This window comes from Eptesicus fuscus, chromosome 4, assembly GCF_027574615.1.
Source record: "Eptesicus fuscus isolate TK198812 chromosome 4, DD_ASM_mEF_20220401, whole genome shotgun sequence".
Classification (NCBI taxonomy): domain Eukaryota; kingdom Metazoa; phylum Chordata; class Mammalia; order Chiroptera; family Vespertilionidae; genus Eptesicus; species Eptesicus fuscus.
This window is the reverse complement of record NC_072476.1, coordinates 47239788-47264627: the sequence shown is the minus strand read 5'-3', so window position 1 is coordinate 47264627 and position 24840 is coordinate 47239788. Positions and strand designations below refer to the sequence as shown.

The 24840-nt window shown below is 42.0% G+C and overlaps 1 protein-coding gene across 3 annotated transcripts in view; it reads right to left on the bottom strand.

Moving 5' to 3' along the window:
- Positions 1–24840, bottom strand: part of EPB41L4A (erythrocyte membrane protein band 4.1 like 4A) — a 218207-nt gene that overhangs the window by 192771 nt on the left and 596 nt on the right. The window lies entirely within an intron of this gene.

The window sequence follows — 24840 nt, the reverse complement described above, 5'->3', positions numbered from 1 at the left end:
AGTCTGAAAAAAGAATGAAGGTCTGTTATCTTTTGTAAGGACAAGTTTTGATGAAATAAAAGTGAGGAAGACGAAGGCCAGACTGGAGGCTGAAGAAATGCCAGGAAGAGGCGTGGAGCAGGAGCTGGGGCCAGGACAACACACTCAACCACACTGGGAATCTGTCCATCATTGAGAATAAGGGAAACATGGAAATGTTCACATGCATAATCACTCCTACTTTCTCACCTGTAACGGGAGGACGAGGTCTAAACAGCAGCAAACTTCACGGGAAGACCATCTACTCTTAGATGACACCCAGCCATTCTTAAAAGCTATAGGCAGCATTTCCCAAACTAACTTGAGAGAGGCAATGATCTCAGGCTCACCCAAAGGCACAATACATTCATTTAAGATGAGAGTCATCAAGATAACTGCTTGATGGAACTCGTCCAAATCTAGAACCAATCACTTTTGCCAAAGTATGATTAGTCACTGTAATTCTATTAGACCTAAGAATGGCAATTGGAGCTGCCTTTGGCTCACAGCACTGACCTAGTTGAATTTAAGAAGTGTCTATTAAGGAAAATAAAAGCCATACAATTTCTCTCTTTTATGAGCTTAAGTAGGAGCACAAAATTTAGAGTCAAAATTGAATCTACTCTTCTGAGCAGAGTGATCATTGTGACCTGAAGGAGAATTACTATGTAATCAAAAGTGTCCTCCCTAGTAGAGAACACAGCCCTAGTCTCAGAATACAGTGCAGGAGCCAGGGACCAGACAGGAGTAGCTAAGCGGGTCTCAACATGAATCTATGCTACAAAATCCTGAGAGAAAAAACACACCACACAGTTACACTAAGAAGTGACTGAAAACAACTAAGGACCAGTAAGAAAATTGTACAAAAGTATCTACTTATGTATATTTAAACATATATAATGCCTCCTCTCTCCCTACTTATTCAATAAAACTATAATTCTACTAAAATAATGTTTCTCATTAACAAAATATTGCTTAGTTGTTATAACTTTATTGATGACATTCTATAAAAATAATGTTAAAATAACTATAAAGATAGATAGGAATCGACCATAGATGTTTAATTTTTCTCATCGACAAAGCTACCACTTGAAAATTCTTTGACTAAGGGATAAAAATGTGGGAACTTACAGAAAACCTTCCCTAATAATTGGTATATTCAAGAAAATTACCACCAAATAATCTCAAAAACAGAAAAAACAAGGACTCTAATTTTAGATAGTTTCACATGTATCCTTTCCAACTTTCGAAGAACAGTAAGTCTGTGGTTACATAATCTATTACAAAGCACAGAAAAAAAGACTGAAATGTGCCCAAATAAATTTTCTGATGCTGGCACAAACTCGGTATCAAAACTGGTCAGAGACACCTCCCCCTACACACAGACACAGATTCTTGCACACACAACTCAACCAAAGAGAAAGGAGAGGGAAACACAGACCTCACTCACCCAGAGGACACTGATGTTTTGAAAACGTCACCTAAATGATTCGGATACTCTTTCTTATAGAGAGCCAGTACATGCCATCAAGTTTTCACAAACTCATGGGGCCAGATGTGTTTCAAGATTCAAAAAATAAGACAGGGGGAAGATGGCTGCATAGGTAAATGCCTGTACTCACCGCCTCCCATAACCACATCAAATTACAACTAAAATACAGAACAACCATCATCCAGAACCCCTGGAAAGATGGCTGAGTAGAAGTTCTACAACTAGAAAGGTAAAGAAGAAAGCACACTGAGACTGGTAGGAGGTGCAGAGGTGGGGAACAGGCTGGTCCGTACCCACCTGTGCCGCTTTTTTAATCTGGAGAGAGATCGTCTCTGCAGAGGCCACTCTGTGGAGCAAGGGATCCCAGCCCCACACCAGACCCCCAGGCCAGGGTCCCAGAGTGGGGGAAAAGATATCCCTACGGGCAGTAAGAACTACTGTAAAAACCAGTGCAGACTGGGGCTCAGTGACACAGAGGCTGCTGGAGAGCCAGCTGTTCCTCTTAAAAGGCCAGCGCATGAACTGAACTTACAAGCTCCCACTTCCTCTGAGCTCCAGCACAGGGCAAGGCTCTGGGGATTACAGACACATATGAGGAACTGGATTGTCTGGCATAGGGGCAGGAACTCGGGGGCAGTTTTCTCCAAGACAGAGGTGCTCACAAGGATCATTGTCCTATGCTGGGACCTCCCAAGTAGCAGGGCTAACTGGCAGCCATTTCTGTTTGCTCTGCCCTGGTGATTCCCTAAGACCCTGCCTCATCCAATTTCCAACCCCACCCAGGCTGTGAGCAGCAGCTTTTGCATATGAATGGCCTGTCCTTGCTCAGACTAAAATCTCTCAAACAAGCTGCAGCTGGGTCCCAAACCTATCAATAAAAGGCCCAAGATCTGGCACCAGCACCAGCCTGCCTTGTTTCACAGCTGGGCTCCATCTGGGCACTTCCAAACCTGATACAAAGAGGAACCTGCAGATCTCTCTGTAGCTCATGCTGGGTGGCCCCAGGCAGTGGCTCACTTTGAACCTCCCTGGAGACCCAAAAGCCAGTGTACCCAGTGGTCAGTGTCAGACCATACCAGATTACAATTCTACACATCCATAAGTAACACACGCAAGGGGCAGACTCAGCGAGCACCAAAGCCCCACTGAAGCAAGTCCTGCTCCATAGGGGTAGGAGAGCATAGCAGCTCTCCCACTGTAGTCACAGCTGGTCCTCATAGATATTTGGCCTGGAGGTCAATTCCTCCCAGTGACACCAACAGCAATCAAGTCTCAACTACAACAAGACTGTGCTCACAACCCACACAGGGGTGCACCTAGAGCTCCCAGCTCAGATGACTGGGAAGGCTGAGCCACTGGGCCCTATACAACACTTTCTACACAAGGCCACTCTACCAACTCAAGGAGACACAGAAGCTCTACCCAATATGTTGGAGACTGGGTGTAAGCTAATGCAGTGTTCCTGACTTGTTTTGATCTAACTTGTTTTGATGGCACATTCCTATTGTCAGCAGATGAGTAGAATAAGAGAGACCATTCATAGCTTATGAGAAGTCTGTAAATATTTACCGAGAATTTGGCCTCCTGCTTTATCTTAGAGATTAAGAAGAACAGAGAGTACATTCCTCTTTGTTGACCTCCTATTCAGTATTTGTGTATAAAAGGCATTGCGTAGTCAATAAAGGAGCCGCAGTCTCTCGAAGACTCGCCGCCCTCCCGATCCCGCTGTCCTCTCTGTCTTTCTTTTCTCAATTCCCACCTCCCTACCTCAGCCCAGTTCAACCGTCAGGCTGGTCCCTGACACCAATACATAGAAACAAACACAGGGAAACAGCCAAAATGCAGAGACAAAGAAACATGTCACAAATGAAAGAAATGGAAGAAAGCAAACTACTGGATATAAAGTTCAAAACCACAGTTATAAGGTTACTCAAGAATCTTCTAGAAACCTCCAAAAAATGGAAAAGGACCAGTCAGAATCTAAGCATACACTGACTAAAATAAAGACTAATATTCAGGTATTCAACAGTAGTGTAAAGAATTCTGAGAATCAAATCAACTGTTTGAAATATGAGGAAGCAAAAAACACCCAACCAGAAGAACAAAAAGAAAAAGAATCCAAAAATGTGAAGACAGTGTAAGGAGCCTCTGGGACAACTTCAAATGTACCAACATTCACATTATGGGGGTGCCAGAAGAAGACAGAGAGCAAGGTATTGAAAACCTATTTGAAGAAATAATAACAAAAAACTTCCCCCCAGGAAGCACAGAGTCCCAAACAAGAGGAACTCATAGAGGACCATACCAAGACACATCATAATTAAAATGTCAAGGGCTAAAGACAAAGAGAGAATTTTAAAAGCAGCAAGAGAAAAGCAGTTAGTTACCTACAAGGGAATGCCCATACGACTATCAGCTGATTTCTCAACAGAAACTATGCAGGCTAGAAGGGAGTGGCAATAAATATTCAAAGTGATGAATAGCAAGGACTTACAACCAAGATTACTCTACCCAGCAAAACTATCATTTAGAATTGAAGGTCAGATAAAGAATTTCACAAAAGAAAAAGCTAAAGGAGTTCATCACTACCAAACTAGTATTTTATGAGATGTTGAAGGGTATTCTTTAAGATGAGGAAGAAGAAAAAGAAAAAGATAAAAAATATGAACAACAAAATGGCAACAAATACATACCTATCAACAATTGAATCTAAAAATCAAAATAAACAAATAAGTAATCTAATGAACAGAATAAACTGGTGAGTAAAATAGAATCAGAGGCTCAGTGGATAGAGTGTTGGACTGCAGACTGAAAGGTCCTGGGTTCAATTCCAGTTGGGGGCACATGCCCAGGTTGCGGGCTCGATCCCCAGTGTTGGGGGGTGCAGAAGGCAGCCAATCAATGATTCTCTCTCATCATTGATGTTTCAATCTCTCCCTCTCTCTCCCTTCATCTCCGAAATAAATAAAAGTATGTATATTTTTTAAAAAGAGACATAACCAGTATCAGTCAGAACCTCAGTAAGAAATACATAGTGAACTCAACTTGGGTTAATTTGGGAAACGTCTAATAAAGGGTATTATTAAGTCTGGAAATACAGAAAACCATGAGAGAGAGTGAAGAATCCCAGAGTTGGTAACAAGTTTTATCTACCCCCAGGCAACTATGACAAAAAAACAAACAAACAAGAAACTCACAGGAAACTGAACCCTGTGCTGCTGAACCCTGAACAACCGTGAACTGCCAACCTCCAGACTTGTTATTCTGGGAGAAAAATAAACCACATTACCTAAAGCCAAACACAGTCAGTTAAAAATCCCATTGACCAGTCTCTGTCTTTTCATTCACTGAAATTATCTCCTCATTGATATTAAAAGACTTAAATTATAGTCTAAGTGAGAGAGGGGTGGCAGCATCAAATCGAGACGATCTTAAGAGAGACCCCAATAGACTAAAGGACACAAAAAACAAATCTCAAAAGATGGAAACAGAAATAGGTAATATCCAATCTCACCAATAAAAATTGTAAGTGGTTTGTATTTCTCAAATCTTCAAGTATATATCACTCAGAGATGATGAGGTTCCAATCTCACAAGCTCCTGGTAAATGTTCAAATTGGTAGAATTTGTGAAAATAACATGGGCAAAATGTACTGATTTCTTTGCAATTAGGACCTTATTTCTTTTTCCCTCTAAGCTTTACTGTCTGAAATATTCAAGTTGTGAGCTCACTGTTAATTAATTAATTGTTTAATATGGCTTAATTAGCTCTTCCAATTTCACATATTTTTAGGTAGCTTAATAAAAAATTCAACCCTAGTGTTTCATATTTTTAAAAAGCATAATGGGCCCAGCCAGTGTGTCTCAGTGGTTGAGCACTGACCTCTGAACCAAAAGGCCACGGTTCAACTCCAAGTCAGGGCACATGCCCAGGTTGTGGGCTCCATCCCCAGGAGGGGACGTGCAGGGGGTCTCTGTCATCATTGATGTTTCTACCTCTCTCTCCCTCTTCCTTCCTCTCTGAAATCAATTTAAAAAAAATTTTTTTAAGCATAATGAAATGAAGCAATGCCTTGCATTCTCTCAGCCTGATGGTCATGTCTTTAATACCCACATCTGTTTGCACTAAGATCTGACAAAGGCACTATCACCCACTAAGGAGCATCATATGTTAAATCCTAGAAATGTACAGTGAATAAACAGCCTCTGCAGTACTGGTCTCATAAACCCAGCCCATAAAATTGCTCAAATCTCACATAAAATGTCATTACAGCAAATTACTCCTTTCTGATCCTAAATTATTTCCAATGGGATATCAAACCTTCAGTAATAAATGTTATTAGCTTAAAAATTAATAACGTTGATTTTGATAGATTTTAAAAGGCTTCCACATCTACAGTAATTATTTTAAGGAAGACAGAGACTTCTGAGTTCATCTATATGCCCCAATATTGATTTAAAAGGATGCTCAGGGAATGGGGTTTTCTGGGTAATTGAATTTTCCAGGTTGTTTTAATCCAATAAATGATCGTTACTTTTAACAATCTGTCAGGCTCTGATCTGCAAAAGATGTAAGAGATTGGACTGAGCACTAACTTCAAAATATACTGTAGAAATAAAGTTTTAAAATGAATCTGATATCAACTTTCTTTTTCATCCTATATTTAGGATCATACATATACACACATCTCAAAATTAAGGTTATAGTTTCCAGTTACTTTGATTGGATAGTAAAGAAAGATACTAAAGACATGAGATCGGAAGGCAGTAGCTGGAGAGGCTCGATGGGAACAGCAAGTGACTCTCCTGCAGAAAAGCAAAAGCAATTGAAGTTAAGGGAAAACCGACATACAAGATAGTAGTCAATCCGTCCCCTTCTGCTACCTCACTCAACACTGCTCTCCATTGACAGAGCCTTCCAGTGGGTCCCTGCTTTAGCTGAAAAGACTATGAAAAGCCCTGGCTGGTGCGGCTCCGGTGGTTGGATGTCATCCCATGCACCAAAGGGTTGTGAATTTTATTTCCAGTCAGGACACATGCCCAGGTTTCAGGCTCAGTCCCCGGTGGGTGGCATGAAGGAGGCAGTGATCAATGTTTCACTCTCCAGTCGATGTTTCTCTCTCCCTCCCCCTTTAAAAATCAATTTAAAAGAACTATGAAAAGAAGAACATGTGGAAAAGTGCCAACTGCCACCTGGATATCTTGAGTGTGTGTGTCCACCAGGGTAGCCCCAAAGATAATGGGCCACACATTTGACACAAAAGCCAAGAGCCCAGAGGGGAGAGCTCCCTTCCCACCAGGATAATGACGGCCTAAAAGCACCAAGATTCTGCCAAGATGCAGCCATCCAGACACTGGGAGGACAGAAGCCTTGGGAGGAAGACCTGAGGCTGTCCGCCCGCCCTTCAGCTCCGTCAGCATGTGCCCTTGTCAGCATGTGCCCTTAAGGGTCCTGCACCGCTCAGGGTAAAGCTCTGAATCTGAGACCCTCAATGGCCTCGCCACTCAGACTGCCTGGTAACTCTGCTCAGTCTCCCTAGGAGACTGTCACGGCTGCTAACTTGGCTGCTCCAGCTTCAATCGGGGCTTAAAGCAGCTGCATGAACCCCTGGTGCCTGGTGCTGACACATCCAGCACAGGTGCCCTCCCTGAAACCATCCAGATGACCATCTCAACAGGACACCCCAGCTTCCAGCAGGGCTCCAAAGCCTTCTCGCCACGTTCAATATCTCAAAGGGAAAGAACTGCCACTATAAAACAAGTGTCAGACTGCCTGGAATAGACTATTCATAGAGTTGCTTACCGAGTGGCAGTATTTTTTTAAACTATGTTAAATAATTTGCAAATTTTCTTTTGAGTTGCAAAGTAATATTTATCACTAAGTCTTCCAAAGTGCAGATTGAGAAAGTTTCCACATTGTCCAATATGCATTATCTGTAAATGGCACTGTATATGAAACAGCTGGAGTCCATCTTCCACAGGGCATCTTGGTTGGACCCAGGAAAAGAGAGCAGGATGGTGAAATCCTGCTGGTGAGGGGCCTGAAGAGCCATGGGACCCTCCCCTTTTAGCTCCCTGCTACTGTTCTCAGATGTAAACACACACTTAAGAGTAAATTATTGGTTTGTGGGCCTCTGAAGCAGTTGGTTCTTAAATTAATTTAATGAGCTGTGAACTTACACTAAAGTAACTTCTTATCCCTGGAGAGAACTAAGACACAAATGTCTGAGGCTCAGCAGGAGGATCAGAGCACAGAGTGGAGGGAAAATAAAGTAATTTAAAAAGCAAAGCTCTAAGAGTTTCTAATATGAGAAATTGATTTTGGTCAAAATTTTTATTTCCCTGTATTAGGATATATTTGTATTGGCATTTTTAAAGCACTTTTAAAAACAAATGGACTTTGTAAAACTGAAACTGTACAATAGGCATTTAAATGTATTATCTGATTTGATGCGTTCAACAATGCTATAATTAGTCGTAGGACTGTGTCAGCTGGCCTCACCACTGCATCCAGGGCCCAGGGCCTAACACCTGGAAGGCTCTCAAAATCTATTTGTTTAATGAATGACTGTCTCAAATGCCCTTCCTGTCTGTTTTTTCCTTCACTCCACAGGTGAAGCCCAGCTCTCCTCACCTGACCACTAACGGCAGATTCCAGGCTCCCCTCGCTCTATTCCAACCTACAGTGCTAACTGCCAGGTACCTTAATAAAATACCACCGGGATTCTCCTCTGCTTAGACTTACCACACACCAGGCCTTGACTCCTCTTCATGGTTGTCAAGTCCTTCCCTTATGGAATAACACCAACCGGGTGCAATGTGATTTTCCCTCTGCCTCCAGGTTCAGCCAGTTTCTCATGTCCCAGGATTTCCACTGGGCAACCTCTTCACTTTCTGGATATCTCAAGTCCACTTATTCTTTTTTTTTTAAATATATTTTTATTGATTTGAGAGGGAAAGAGAGATAGAAACATCAATGATGACAGAGAATCGTTGATTGGCTGCCCCCTGCACACCCCACACTGAGGATCGAGCCCACAACATGGGCATGTGCCCTGACTGGGAATTAAACCGTGACCTCCTGGTTCATAGGTCAACACTCAACCACTCAACCACCATGGTCGGGCAAGTCCACTTCATCTTCAAAGTCAAATTCAAAACGCTCTTCTCCATGAGACCCTCACTTCTCACACTTCAGTATCACACTTCCAGTCCTACTCTAGATTTAACTGTTCTATAATTTCTTTTATGTTCATTTTGCATTCCCCATAACAGGCTGACTACAGTGGAGAAGAAAGAAAAGGCGTTAACATTTACTGAACACCACTGGGTGTCAGGCATGACAGAGCTATAAACCATCTGGGTGAATAGTAAGCACTGTTAAAACTTCCACTGAATTGACTGGCTTACATTTTCTTACGGCCAACCGTTTAATTACATATGGTCTTACTCCATGAAGTAGCTTTAAAGAAGAAAATCCTACCTAATAATAGACAAATATGCAAAATGATCGTACCTTCGCTATGCCCGCGATTGGCCAGGAGGCGCGGGGGGGCGGGACTCGGGGTGGCCGGGGTGGCCAATTGGGCCGGCGGGACGCTGTCGCCGCCAGTGGCGGCTCGAGTTCAGCGTCTGCGCCATGGCTGTGCTGCGGCACAGAAGGGGCCTCTGGAGCAGTGAGCTCATGTCCCACCGCGGACCATCAAAAGCGGGGGAGCTGGGTGCCTGTCCGCTCAGGCACCAGGCCTTTCAGAAGCCTTCGCTGTGCCGGAGCCTTCTGAAAGGCCTGGTGCACCAGCGGACAGGCACCCAGCTCCCCTGAGATCGAAAGCGAAAGCGTGTAGGGGACCCTACATGTGCATGATTCAATCATGCACTGGGCCTCTAATAAAATAAAATAATTGGAGTAATTAAAAAATCAAAATGCTCCTGAATCTGAGAAAGAACAAACAACTTCCGTCCCTACCAAACCAATTGCTCAAGTAGTTGAAAAGAGAAAATGTAATTGTTTTTTTCTGGACGCTGTTTACTCTATGAGGTGGGACTGAAAGTGCCACAGTAATCTGTGAAGCCTGAGGAATGAAAAGTTGATTGTGGCTCCAGACTAGATAAACCATAAACAGTCTTGAGGTTTGACGACTAGCCCCTGTCACCACAGCCACTGTAGATACAACCCATGAGACTTCCAGAGCTAGAAGGCAGCTCAGCTATTCATCCTAATGTTCAAATGCTTGTATCAAACACTTAACATGTTCACTACCCAGGTGTGCAGAATCCTTTCCTCAGTTAAGAACTCCAAGTTCCTAGGTAGAAGGAAACTATTTTTCAGCCAAGGTTGTCTGGTTAATTTTGAAGAATTTGTTAATGTTGCTCCTGCATACACTGACACCACCAGAACCAAGCAATAGCAAATACACATGAGGACTGCATGTGCTTTATTCCCACCCCAAAAGTTGTCATTTATGGGGAAGAGTAAAATCTATGAGTATAAAAATTACAGGTGTTTCTATATATTTGGGTTCTTACTGACTCTACTCCTTTTCTCAGCCTGCAATAGGAATCTGACAAAATCTAAAACAAGAACCAAGCAGCGTTAATGAATCTTCGTCCTTGGAAAAAAATTAGCCAAACTCTTTGACAAATGTACCCAGTGAGACACAAAATACCCCAGTCAATTTAAGCCATTTCTGCTCATCGTTTTTGGTTGAACATGCTTAGAAAACTAACAGCTTGGCATGTCTAATAAGCCATGGATTCCACTCAGAGAAGGAGAATTTATTAAACGTGGGAAGAAATGGTGCATTTTTTGTCACTTTGCCACCCTAACATCAAGCAGAAAGCACAAGATTATCTAACCATTTGAGAACAAAGGTGAAAACACACTGGTAAAACCAAAACAGAGGCGTGCCTGTCTTCTGCTTTGTGCTGAAAACCACAGCGGTCTTTGTTGGGAACATGGCTTTGGTCAATGCAGCAGTGACAGCAGCAAGTGAAAAAGTGCAGGGAAGACCCAGCAAACTGTAAGTGATTTAGCACAAAAATCACCACCCTCCCGCTGGGGGGAAAAAACACCCCCGTGTTGTTTTCAACTTTTCAATGACACTAGATGGGAAGCATTGCAAAGCACAAATCAATTTACAATGAAACTTTTCAATAAAATAATGTCTTAAGTAAAGCAAGGTACCAGTATATCTTGTTAAATATACACACCTGTTCTCAGTTGCCCCTATTTTAACACGTTAAGAAAATGTTGTTTCGAGACAAAAATACTCCTCATCTTCTAAAAACAGTATTTAAAAGGGAGATAATGGTTTCCTAGAGAGCAGTCAGTCATGTACTATTTACTCTGAAACACAAGTGACCACACAACTGACCCAAATGTTAAAATGACATTTAAATGTTAGGTCACTTAGCTTTCTCCTACATACACACACACACACACACACACACACACACACACACACGGTACAGCATTTTCAAGTAGGAGGAAAACTCAAGGATTTTTAACCTGGAAACATACAAGAAGCCCAAGTTTCTTCACCATCACTCACAAAGGAAATGTGTGACCTGAGGAACCTGATGAGCTGTCAGCCTGGGGTCTGGTTTCCTTTACAGCCTTGCTCTTTGGGAGTCCCCATCATGCCTGTGTCAATACTGATGTTTCCATGACACCGTCACAGCCTGCTCTCCCGAGTGCAGGGAATGGCTTCAAGGCAGTCTACGGGAAAGTTCTTCAGGGTTTGTGGGACAAAGCGGCTAGGAAATAATGATTTATGAAAGATCTCTTGAGACTCAAAACAAGGCTCTTCTGATTCTTACAAAGACTACATCATAATAAACTCAGTGTCTTCATCACTGAAATTAACAGAAAAATTGCAAATCTTCATTTTTTACTCATAATTTACTCCTACAAGGAATTTTAATGAGTAAATTCTCCCAATTCCACAAATCTAAGCTTCCTTTTTAAAAAAATATATCTTCATCAAGTGACCAAGATTATCTAAATTGAACTTAGCTTTTTATGCTTGAACAGGCAAGCTGACAACCATACCACCAGAAATGAAAAGGGATTTATTTTCAGCTATGTCCTCCAAATTTTTGAAGAGCTGTAAATGAAGGCTGACAAAAAAAAATAATTTTTTTTTTAAAGCAGATTCCAGCAAGGTGATATGGCATATATACCATTCATTACACAATATCTCTGGCCAGGACTGGGGTGGTACTTTCTAAAACAAGCAAATTAATATTCATGCAGCTCATCAACTGTATATCCACAACAAGTGGGGACTCTAAGTAGCCTTATGCCAGGTTATAACAGATTTTGTCCCAGTATTAGTTATCTATTGCTATGTGGCAGGTTATATCCAAACTTAGCAGATTAAAGGAACAAACTCACCTCCAGATCCTGTGGGTCTGGGATCCAGGAGCAGCTTAACCGGAGGATTCTGGTTCAGGGTCTCTCAGGAGGTTGCATTTAAGCTATGCCCAGGTCATCTGGGGATGGTGAGGCTAGTTAAGAGTCTCTATTTATCCCCACGTATTGTGGATACACAGTTGATGAGCTGTATGAATATTAATATGCTTGTTTTAGAAAGTACCACCCAGTCCTGGCCAGAGATACTGTGTAATGAGTGGTATATATACCACATCACCTTGCTGGAATCTGAAAAAAATTTGAATCTTAGAACACACCCGGCCCCAGGCGTTTCAGATAAGGCACTGAGAACCTGTATTCAGTTTTCCTAAAACACGTTTCCTGATTAAGGATTTCTTTTCAGAATTTTTGTAGCTCTTAGGATTTCCACAATATAACCCAATACTTGATATAAATCAACTTGTATTGTATTCTGTTTTATAACTAAACCTTTACACTTAAAAATTAAACTTCTTACAAATAAGAATCTCCCCTCTTTTTCATCACCCCCACGAGAAACCTGGATGCTCCCAGGAACACAACAAGCTCTGAATAAATTATTGTAGAATTGAGTTCACAAATCCATACCTCCAATTACAGATACATAGCATTGGCCTAGAGCCCCATTAAACCCTCACACGCAAAACCTATTTATTATCAAATAATTGCCCTAGAACATGATGTAAACACAGTGTGCATCTGAAAGAAAAAGAAGCTGGCTCTCTGAGGAATTCTGGAAATTTTGCACATCCTCCAGTGCCCGTGTAAACAGTAGCAGAAGCACGAAATAATCATCATCAGGGGAAAAGATCTATCGGCCTCCTGATGATTGGCCCGTCTGAAACCTTTCAAGGAAAGAGCAATTGTACCTTTCTGCTTTCTTTTTTCGCACCCTCCCCAGAGCAATAAAAAGGGTCACTAATCAGTTTTTAATTTTCTTTCCTGGAGAGAGATTTAGGATGGAGTTGTAAGAATTCAGATATGGACTTTACAAAATAAAGACCATGGAAAAACTGAGTGATATGAGCTCTGAAGTTAAATAAATTCTAGACCTTTTACATCAATATGCATTTTCAAAAAATTAAAATGCAGTGCAATAAACATTGTTCTGAAAAGAAGTTCCACATAGGCAAACTCTTTTCTAAATTGGAGGAAAATGAAATAAATAAATAAATAAATAAATAAATAAATAAATAAATAAAAAGATTCCCTGAGACAAAAGAATCTCTCCCTCATATAATCTACCCAGAAAGAATTCTACAAATACAAATGCCAAGACTGCAGAAAATAATCAGATCAGGTCAGATCATAGGCCTATAAAGACTTGATTTAAGAGGAACAGTGGGGAGGGAACAGGAAGAGGTTGGGAGCCTGGGAGGAGATGGGATTAGCAGTAAACCTAAATGATTTTCAACAAATTCTGACCTCTCCCTCTCTAATCAGCTCTCAGCCTTCCTCCCTGGCATGCTGCAAAGAAACTGAAGGTGGGTAAGCACTGAGAAAACGACCAGGTGGGAAACCAAGAGCCAGGGTTCTATTCTAGAATCACGTGCTGGGCTCTGGCCCATCACTGCCGCTCATCCCCGTTCCCTCATCAGGAGAATGGGAGAATTAGATGATTCCGATGCCAGGTCGAACTTTCTGTTATAAGTGAAATCCAATTGGTTGTAATTTATGACTTCTCTTCCACATTCTCCCCCTGTGTCTGCTGCATTCTCAGGCAGCATCATGGGACCGAAATGACTAAGGGCACACATGGGTCTGGTGCAGAGAATCAGACAACTGAACTATCAGGCAAAAGAATGAGTGGCTGGCAAGAAAAAGCAATGGCAAGTAGACACTAGTTTGTGTGGAAGATTTTGTCATGCTATGGCACTAATGGGATTTTCTTCACAGAGGGAAAATGTACTGCCTGTAGCCTGAACATCTAGTGGGGTTTTCAGGTGTTTGAATACCACAGACATTTAGAATGTACAATCCAGACAAAGCTGTAAAGCTTATAATATGCCAACTTCAGTACCACTAAGAATTGCTACAATTTCCCTCAGTCATAGGGAATGTTAGTCCAATTCCATAAAGCCGTCATTGTAATGTAGGCTTTAACCTGCAATCCTTCCGGGAATCCTGGAAGTTCATGGTTGAAAGGAAGTCACGGAGGGTGGGGAAGGGTGTATGAGTTTAGAACTAAATTATTTTCCTAAGAGGAAAACACTCTACAGGAAAAATCTCTAGCAATTTCTCAATGCTTCAAGGTAACAGATTCCTAACATGCTCCCGGGGTGGGGAACCTTTTTTCTGCCAAGAACCATTTGAATATTTATAACATCATTCTCAGGCCATACGAAATTATCAACTTAAAAATTAGCCTGCTAAAAGATAAATAAGTAAATCACACACACACACACACACACACACACACACACACACACACACACAAATTAGCCTGCTATGTTTGGTCAAACATTTAATTAACTCACCCCTAGTGCTTTGGCCGGGCCAGACCAAATGATTTTACGGGCCTTCTATTGCCCTTGGGCCAGATGTTCCCCACCCTGTGCTACACCTTCACCTACCAAAACTGTTATTCATAAAACATATACAAATATACTTTTCCCAGCCCTCCACCAAGGAATTTACAGAAAGAGTCTGCAAGAACCAAAGGCAAATCCTTTCCACAATGTAATTAGCAACACTCAAAGCTTATGTAGAAAAGTTTTTGGAAATATATTCAAGGTTTCAAGTTACCAAAGCAATAGCAGCAGCATATCTAAAATTCACTGAGCACCACCATGTGCCTGGCACTGGTTCTTAAGGACTGAACAGTGGGTAAAACAATGTTTGCTGGCAAGGACCATTTGAATATTTATAACATCATTCCCGGGCCATACAAAATTATCAACTTAAAAATTAGCCTGCTATATTTAAGTTTCTCAAAATACTAAATGTTAAATCTGTTTTAACTGGGAGTGCTTTCTCTGCTGAATTACACACACATCCAGTACTAAGGAACTAGTAAACATAAACAAGATGCATAAAGATAGGCATGGAGTAGAACTGAGAGACCAGAAATGAATCTTATTGTCAACTGGTTTTTAGTAAGGGTATCAAGACAATTCAATGGGGAGAAAATGGTCCTTTCAACAAATGAGCTGAGACAACTGGCTAGCCACATGGAAACGAATGACAAATGGGTCATAGACCTAAATGTGAGAGCGAATGCCATAAAACTCTTAGAAAAAAACACAGGAGTGCATGTCACTAGTCTCTGTGAACATCAAACCACCATGCTCCCTCACTTCTAACAGCCACCCATGCCCCTCAGAGAGCCAGCCTCTCTCTGGGCAGGGGTGGGAGATCAGATACCCCAAACTAGAATTTAGGACGCATTTATTAGCAAATAATAGACCATACGTAATAATAGCTATTTTTTATTGGGCACCTCTTATCCTATGTGCCTAAATTCTTTTATCAAATTCTTACAATCATCCTATGAGGCAGGTATCACGCTCCTCGATTTATAAATAAAGAAGGGGAGGCTAGTTCCAAGAGGAGTCATTTGACTAATCACAAGACCAATGATTGCATGGCAGACCAGGATTTAAACGCAGGGCCGGGGTAGCGGGGCAAGAGAGACTGAACGTGATCACACAGCACCCCGGTTAGGAGGCTGGTTTAGGTGTGAAGTGTGAGGGCCTGGGCTGAAGTGGGAGCAGCGAGGATGATAGAGAAAAACCAATTTTGACAAGTGACCATTAAGGCAGCAGAGGCTCCCATCTGCTTCTCAAACACAGCTCTAAATGAAGGGCAAGGTGGGACCTGAGTGGTTTAAACACTCATATGGTCTCAGTGGGCTAGCTCATGACCCTCTCTCCTGTCACACTATATGGAAAACTGTATTCCAAACAAGGCCCTTTCTCACCAACTTCTGGGACACCATCCTCACAAAGTGAGGAACTCTCAGCATTACGACTGTGCTTTCTCCTGTACATGATGTTTCTCAACAATCTCCTGTTGCATTTGGTTTCCTCTTCGGTCTCGGTTCACTGATTCCTGCCCTGCCATCTGACCTTTGGGTTATCTCCGTGGGGGCTAGCACTCAGCACCTCTCGGTTTTCCTAGCCTGCCACCATCTCTCTTGTTCTACCTCCCTTTAGGCATGTCAACCTCCTTGAAAACAAACTGCTCACGCGTTTGCAAGCCCTGCCAGGCCCTTTCATGTCTTCAGTGATTATTAGGAATTTCTTGGCAAGAGTGCTCAGTTACAGAGAAATTGATTATTAACAATAGGCAGCGTTAAAGAAGAGTGGCTGTTCCACTTTAAAAACAAAACAAAACAGGAAATACACACATGGCTGAGAGGGCACAGGAATGCAATCCCCATTTTTGAGAATGATATAGACTCTCTGAAGTGTAGTTACAGGCTTTTTGAGTCACAAACTAAACTGGCGTCTCCTGATCTAAAAACACCTAGTCTATACCTAAACAAGTAATAATAGATACCTAGTTAATCTTAATATAGGAGCATTAGAAGAAATCTGATGAGGCAGAAGCAAATAGCCGGTATAGTCATTTATAGTCATTACAACCCAAAGCAGGCTGACCCGGAGTCTTACTTAAGGGCTTTACTTGTGGCTAAAATATTGGAGACAAAGCTTGGCCAAAGCAATCAATCTCAGAAACGCTAGAGGGGCCATGGCAAATCTTATATCTGACCTGCCACGTTTACAGTAGGCCTGCAGAAAAATACACTGTGCATCAGAATGAAAAACTTATCATTTGTCATAAAAAAAACAATATTTAACTTATTGACACTGTTTTTTCCATTAAGCCTTAGAGCAGTGTCAAAAGAGGTTTATGTCGCTTCAAGAATAAAACGGGTGATACGGCAAAATTAAAAATTACACCAAGGGTCCCTGGTTGTGTAAACCCACACTGCAAAACCAACAGACACTTTCTCAGACGGTTCACAGGGTAGGAGACAAGGAAGAAAAGCAGCTGAAGCCTGAGAACCTGTTCTCCATTCCTGAAACAGGCCCTTCTTCCCAAAGACTCTCAAGTTGTAAGGGGCAAGTTATGTCTTCCAAGAAGAGAGAAAAAGGAAGACTCGTAGCTACCTCCACAATACGAAAATGGTGTGGCTCGTGTTTTCCGAAACAGCTGCTCGACAGCGTTTCCATGTGTTACATGCACCATCCATGGCACCATCTCATTTCCTACCCATTATCCATATAAAAACTAGAGTATCTTGGCAACAGATTTTTCACAGTGAGCTTCACCTAATTCTGGGATCTCTTCTAGTAAAAATGGAATGATCCTCATTACCCAGAAGATTTTCAATATGGCCTTTTCCAACTGCAACACTCCAATCATTCCTCCATTCCAACGATAGCTAAGAAGCTTCTATTACATGAGGCAGGCAGCTCTGGCTGCTGCAGATCCCAGGTAGGGGCTGGCAGGCTGCTGGAGGAGACAGATGTGCCCAGAAAGAATGCCTGCAGTGTGATATGTGCTGTAACAGGATGTGTGGGAAGCACTGACAAGCGCTTAACTCTGCCTGGTCAGGTTGTGCTGAAGGCTTTCTAGCAGATGGGACACATGATTGAAGTGTCAAAAGGATGAGTTCAGATGAGTGCATGCTTAGGGAAAGGCAAAAGGGTACCCCACTCAGTGGGAACCCCATGCGTAAAGGCATGGGAGAGTCTGATATGTTTGGGAGACCAGGCAGAGCTACATGTGCACAGAGAAGGGCTACGGTGCTAACATAAACCATGAAGTTTGGACTTTATCTGTAGGAGAAACGAGTCACTAAAAGAAGAAGGACGGGATGAAGAAAGCATCATTTTACAGTTGGAGAGACTGAGATTCGGAGAAGATAACTATCTTTCTGAAAGTCCCACAGCTAGTAAGTAATCAGTGGGGTGAAAATTTTAACCCAGCTGGTCTGATTCCAGAGCCCATGCTTTTAATCACTTATTATATTGCTCCTAGTATTAGAATATTAAGCAAGTTAAAGACACTGACGTATATTGTTTTCACTGACGTATAGTATATATAAGGTACATGACTACCCCCCAAAAAAGGAAAAAGGAAGTCCACCAAAAGTTAGCCTGCATCCAGTGCAAAAGGCTGAGCACCAAACACACAAGAATAAAGGAAGCTGTTAGTCTCTACGGCAATGGTTCTCAACCGAAGGTGATTTTGCCCATCGGAGACATTTGGCAACATCTGGGCAAGGAGAATGACTGGCAGCTCGTGGCTAGAGGCTGGGGGTACTATTCAGTATCTCACAATGGACAGAACAGCCTACCACAACAAAGGACTGTCTGGCCTTATTCTGAGATACAATCTGATGCAAGCTACCGAAGAAAACATGAGCTTCCCATCTTGCTTATAAGTGGCTTATTAAAAATAGCAAACCGCTGTCCACATGGCTAATGGAGAGTCTGGGCTTTTGTACCTGCAATTTAAATTTAACTCTGAATGTTTGTGTCTACCCCCTCCCCCAAATTCACACGTTTGGAAACTTAATCTCCAATAGGAGGTGGGGTCTTTGGGATTCGTGCCCCTATGAAAAAGGACCAGCCCAGCAAAGCTCCCTCGCCCTTCTGCCATGTGAGGCTACAAGAAGCTTTCAACCGGGAAGAGGGCCCTCACCTGGCCACGCTGGCATCCTCATCTCAGATTTCCAGCCTCTAGAACTACGAGAGAGAAATTTATCTTGTTTGCAAGTCACTCAGTCTGTGGCATTTTGTTATAGCAGCCCGAATGGGCTAAGACACCACCAATGTTCAAAAGCAACAAACGCTCTGCATTTGTTCAAGCCTAGTTCAAAGTTAGTTCAAGCTAAACATTATAGAATTCAAGAATAATTATATTAATGGGGCTGCAAAAAGTGTGGTCCACCTTCAGTTAAGGAAATTATAAATACCTGGAGAAGGGCAGCCATTAGCTAGCTGCTGGAGGTTACAATGCTCTCCCCATTAAATTATTTTTAAACACTTTCAAACCATGAATGATAAAAAGTATTTTTAATAATTTTTTTCAAGGAAAAAAAAACTTCTTGTAAAATTGAGGGGGCACTTAAGCTCTGAGGAGCTAATGTACAACATGGTTACTATATTTGATAGTGCTATACTGTATAACTGAAATTTGCTACGAGAATACAACTTAGGGTTCTCAATAACGACAACAAAAAAAGATAATAGCCCAGCTGGTGTTGCTCAGTGGTTGAGCATCACCCCATGAACCAGAAGGTAACGATTCAATTCCCGGTCAGGGCACATGCCCAGTTTGCAGGCTCAATCCCAATATGGGACGTGCAGGAGGCAGCCAATCAATGATTCTTTCTCATCATTGATGTTTCTATTTCCTTCTCCCTTCCTCTCTCTGAAATAAAAAAACACCACACACACACATTAAAAAATAATACATATGTGAGGTGATGGATGTGTTAACTTGGTGGGGTCCTTTTACAATGCATATATATATATATATATCAAGTCATCAGCTTGGACACTTTATATTACAATGTCATTTATCAATTATACCTCAATAAGCTAAAAAACACTTTAAATATTTTTTTAAAAACAAAAAAAAATTGAGGAAGCATTTATATACTAGGTCATCTTAAACAGCCAAAATACGAATATCATACTTGAATTCTAGAAATCTAGATGCCGTGGAGCAGAGGGGTACCTACCTCTATCCCAGTCACGTGTAACTTACTAAGCAATCAAGAACCCCCAGGCAATCTTACATTAACGAAAATGCTGGTGTATGATTACTAGCTTCAATCTATGTATGTAAGGTCTCTGACTCTCTACTTATGTGGTTGATATCAAATATATAGGTATTTACATAATGCGATTTGTGAAGAACTGTTGCTTTTCACTTTTCCCCAGTCTTCTTAGATTTTTCTTTACCAGTCCAAATGGGACGAAAATCACCCTTCTCAGTAAGCGAGAGGAATATAATTTAAGCTCCCACCTTCTAATTGTTTTTCTAGTTTTTTAGGAAGCTTCTGATCAAAGCATCAAAACTCACAATATTCCCTCAGGAAACTCAGGATTAGAAAATAACTTCATTTAAAAGTTAACAAATGAACTGTGTACACTTTAACTGTGCGAATTGTATGGTATCCTATGTAATAAAAGCCTAATATGCAAATCTACCAAATGGCGGAACGACCGGCAGAAGGACCAGTCGCTATGACGTGCACTGACCACCAAGGGGCAGACACTCAATGCAGGAGTTGCCCCAGCCCGCAGGCCCCAGGCCAGCCAAGGCAGGTGCCAGCAGGGGCTCCCTGATCACCCCCCTAGTCGCCCCGCAGAGGGAGGCAACCAGCGGTGGTGGCGGGGGGCGGGGCTGGTGAGCAGGCGGTGCCAGGCTGGCCAAAGCGGGTGCCAGTGGGGGACCCCAATCGCCCCGCCAGTCACCCCACAGATCGGCCCTAATCACTGGCCAGGCCTAGGGACCCTACCCGTGCACGAATTTCGTGCAGCGAGCCTCTAGTATCTCAATAAAGCCTTAAAAAAGTTAACGGAATTTCCATCTTGCTATTATATTGGTTTCATTTAGTCAAATAGTCTGAGGGGGAAATGAGCACTTCAGTGGTTATTATATTACTACTCAGAGGACTAAAATTTTACTGAAATGAAAATACTAATCTAGGTCATATTTGCACCAGCAATTTTCAAAACTAAATTTATAATCAAACCTTGTGATTCCCCCCCCCCCAAAAAAAATCTTTGCTAATCAAATGGCAATCTATAAAGGTAGTCTGAGCCACATAAAGTTTTGCTTCTAAAGAGAACAGAAAGAAAGCTCTCTACCTCCACCAGGACAAAGAACTACAAAGGACATAACAAAAGTTTCCCTGAACAAACATTACTCAAAAAACCAAGAGACCAACCACAGCAGAAATTCTTAACTTGAATAAACAACAGAGATGGCAGCAGAGAACAAACAGCTAGAAGCTATTGTGGGGCTCAACACACAACCATAGCTTCCAGTTTATATAAACCTGGGTTTTTAAATCTTGGATAGGACTCAAACTACATATTGCATGAAAAAGTCTTCCTGTTTTCAAGGTGAGGTTACCTCTAAAGCAAGTTAAGAAGGCAAGTTTCTACATAACATTAGTCTGAATACAAAGATATGTTTTATTTTTCTGATTTTTAAATTTTTCAATTACAGTTGACACAGAATATTATATTAACCTCAGGGGTACAACACAGTGATTAGACATTTATATAACGTACGAAGTAATCGCCCCAATAAGTCTAGTACCCATCTGACACCATATACTAGTACAATTATTATAGTAGTATTGACTGTATTCCCTATGCTGCACTTTACATCCCCATAACTGTTTTTATAACTAGAAATTTGATTTGTTTAAAAATATATATTTTTTATTGGAAGAGAGGAAGGGAGAGATAGAAACATCAATGATGAGAGAGAATCATTGATTGGCTGCCTCCTGCATGCCCCCTACTGGGGATGGAGCCCACAACCTGGGCATGTCTCTGACCAGAATCAAACCATGACCTCCTGGTTATTAGGTCAACACCCCACCACTGAGCCACGCAGAATGGGCTGATTATTTTTTATGGTTTTTTTTTTTTGTTAATCCTCACCTGAGGATATTTTTCCATTGATTTTTAGAGAGAGTAGAAGAGAGAGGGAAAGACAGAGAGAAACATCAATGTGAGAGAAACACATTGATTGGTTGCCTCATCCATGAGCCCCGACCAAGGCCCAGGCCAGGGAGGAGCCTGCAACCAGGATATTTGCCCTTGACTGGAATTGAACCTGGGACCCTTTGGTCCACAGACCGATGCTCTATCCACTGGGCCAAACTGCCTAGGGCAAGGGCTGATTTCTTAAGTAACTATCAGGAATCAGTAAAAGTCCTTCCATTAAGGGATGAAATATGTGAATATAATTTTAATGATAAATGAGCTGTCTTCATTTCATTTGAGATAGAACGGACAAAAGGGTCATCTCAAATTAATTATTAGGAAACTAGAGGCCCGGTGCACTGGCCTGCAGGGATCAGCCGAAACTGGCTCTCCAACATCCCCCAAGGGGTCCTGGATTGCAAGAGGGTGCAGACCAGGCCAAGGGACCCCACTAGTGCACAATCAGGACTAGGTAGGGACCGTGGGAGGGCTCCAGGGCATGTCCAGCCCATCTAGCCCAGTCCCGATCAGCCGGACCCCAGCAGCAAGCTAACCTCCAGGTCAGAATGTCTGCCCTCTGGTGGTCAGTGCATGTCATAGCGAACAGTCAAATGAAAGGTAGAACACTTAGCATATTAGGCTTTTATTATATAGGATACTTTTGAAAAATAAAAATATTTTTCTATTAATTTTAGGGGGGAAACAGGCTAATTAATGTATGCTTCACTTTGACTTTAGTGATAATCAAAATTATCAATTGTACTATAGCAGGAGGAGACCACTATAATAGCAACTATTATACTATTAACTTTCAAGTAATTGTTGACTATTTCACTTATGAACTAAAGAGTTTAAGATGCCAGGTATGTACAGGATAATAATATACGAACTATACATATATTCATTCAATATTTGAATACCTTCTACATTCGGGAAGCTGGTCATTTTGCCCCTTTTTCTTGTAAAAGAATGACACCTGGGAATTGAGAATTCTGTACACCAAGAATGGTCATTATTCACATATTAAACACAAATATGCATATGTGTTTAATTTAGTACCTACCACAAGTAGATAGGTGCTTAACACATGCATTTTATGATAGCACTAGTGGCCCGGTGCACGAAATTTGTGCACATTAAAAGGGAGTTAATTAGAGGAAATATTTTAATATTGCTATTTGCCCTTTCTCTATAATAGAAGTGTGAGAGATGAAAGAAAATTAGTAAAATATATATGAAAATCTCCCTCCTGTCAGAATCTGGGGCATGCCGCGGGACCCAGAGTCAAGTCCCCACACACCCGTGCACACCTCGAAATCATGCGAGACCCAGAACTGACTGGCCCCACCCCCATCAAGCCCCGCAGGGCGAGGGGGCGCAGCCTCAGGTCCCCCATCAAGCCCCGCCGGGCGGGGGGCACGGCCTCAGGTCCCCCGGCCCCCTGGCGCGAGGGCATGAGGGTGCAAGGGCGTGACGACCATTTGCATATTAGCTCTTTATTATATAGGATGGTAGTTACAGATAACGTGGTTAACTTCAGCAGACATCTGTGTTACACACATGGCCATCAAAATAATTGTGGCATGCTTTTGTGACACTAAAAGAGGCCAAGCCTGTTGCAAAATGATTACTTTCAACAAAAACCTGCTTAAACTATTGTTTATTTAAATGGCATCTATCCAACATTACAGCATTATAAAGTTGCTATTGCATTTGAATCACTCACCAATCTTCAACCTATTTGTAAAGCAAGGTAAACACCAACAGGTTATAAAAAATAATTATGGACCAGGATTTTTGATTCATGTTTCTTTGACAAAATTATTCCATTTGATCCCAAGTCTTGACTGCTCTCTTGACAGAATAATGTACATGCTCCACAGCTGACAGGAGTACGCTTTCATGATTAAACAGGAAGCTCACACTCCAGATGACTTTAGACTTTGCACTTCAGAAAGATTTCTTTGTTGTTTCAGCATCAGATCATTTGTTATCTTTTTCCAAATGTTTCTATCCCCAAGCCCAAGAGAATCTATGTATTATCAAAAATACACAGATTTGTCATTTCTGCCTATTTTATTTGTACAGTACACCAAAGAATGTCACATCATCTTACAAGGCAAGTTCTTTTCCTGATTTCATTTGGGGAGAGGAGGTGTTTTGGAACGTAAAGAAAAGTTGAAAATATAAAATGAATACCTCCCCCTCCCCCAAAGTATTTTATTGACCTTCAAGGGATACAGCAAATGACAGTCTGGTGGACTTTCGCTAATTATAATTAACTGGGGACACAATATTCAAAACAATTTTCTAAAGGAAAGGGTTAACTTTATCTTGTGGCTTTAACGGGTCATTTTTTACCCCTTTTTCTTGTAAAAGAATGACACCTGGGAGTTGAGAATTCTGCACACCAAGAATGGTCATAGCAAAGCTGAAGCTTCTGGCCAGGAGCAGTACTGTAAAGCACATAAAGCTACGGAAAAACCGACTCACATCAGGAAATGCCCAGGACCAACGCCATGAGGATTAACTGCTGAGATGACAAGACTAGGGAAAGGACACTGGCCAGCCTGAATCTGATTTCTCAGACGCCCAGCTCTACTGGGAAGGCGGAGGGAGCCGCTTCCCTCCACCAGACTGGCTGCCGAGTTACCTAAAATGCCTACGACCTAAAAGTGAAGGAGAAAAGAAAACAAAACCACCCGCTCCCGATTCCCACCACCTCTTGGTAGTAAACACCCTTGCTAGGGCAAAAGGAGGGAGCGCAGCCGCCTCCGTCAGGTTGTCAACTCTAGGACAGAAGAACCCAGCAAAATTAAGGAAGTGGATCTCTGCAACCTCCCAGTCTTTTTGTTTGGGTTCTCCAGGTTAACAGTAGCAACTGCACTTGAACGACCTACAAACAGAAGCAGTTATTACCGAGTCGCTCTGAGAAATGTTTCCTTCAACGTGGGGAGCCAGTCCGCTTGCGGAAAGGGAAATCATTTTTCTGTCCAAACGTAGCAATACCCCAACTACACGGCCAGGCAACACAATCACAACCGCCCAAGAAAATGTGTTTCAGCGCGTGAACTCTTTTACTTCCCCCAAGGATCCAATCAAGAAAAGGCCGAGGGAGATCGAGCCTTCGACACGGTGTGCAATCCATACAATCCATACATCCAATTCTGCGACTCCTGGGGAGCTGCAGGGGAGGCCGCAGATGCTTCGGGAGGAAGCCAGTGGTGAGAA